This window comes from Suricata suricatta, chromosome 8, assembly GCF_006229205.1.
Source record: "Suricata suricatta isolate VVHF042 chromosome 8, meerkat_22Aug2017_6uvM2_HiC, whole genome shotgun sequence".
Taxonomy (NCBI): Eukaryota; Metazoa; Chordata; class Mammalia; order Carnivora; family Herpestidae; genus Suricata; species Suricata suricatta.
Window position 1 is genome coordinate 36,574,833 of NC_043707.1, and position 681 is coordinate 36,575,513.

Here is a 681-nt window from a genome sequence, read left to right on the forward strand (position 1 = left end):
AGCGCCTGGGTCAGTGCTGAGCTCTAGGACATCCCCACCCCATGGACGAGGCAAGGGGACAGCAGAGAGAGCAGCCCATCTAACACCCACATCCCCCTTCCAGAAGCCTCCGGCCTGTGACCACAGGCACCCGCCAAGGAGCCCAAGTCTCTGATTCCAACCTGAGGGCAGACCCCCTCCCTGCATCTGTAGACAGGACCAGGGCAGTGGGCCAGCGCCCACCTTGACACCCCAGCCAGAGGAGCGAGCCAGAGCGAGGGGCAGGACAGCCGGGACGTGGCTGTCCCTGGGGAACCGTTTCTATAGCATGAGATGAACAAGCACAAGTGTTTCTGAAATTCCTTTATTAACAAATCACGTAAAACAATTAACTGCCGAGTTGGAAACAGTCCAATGAAAAATTTTTTGAAAGCTGTTAAAAATCTGCAAATGTGATCAAAACAAATGAGCCTTTTCCTTCTTACCCGTCAAATTAAAAAACTAGGTCTTGGCTCGCTGAGATTGCAAGGCCATTGGAGCCGATAAACCCCAGATGCCACGTGCTGCCGGGTGTGACCGGAATGGTGAGAGTGCTGAGCGCAGCCGGGAAGTGGGGGGGCGGGGGGGGGGGGGGGGGGGGGGGGGGGGGGGGGGGGGGGGGGGGGGGGGGGGGGGGGGGGGGGGGGGGGGGGGGGGGGGGGG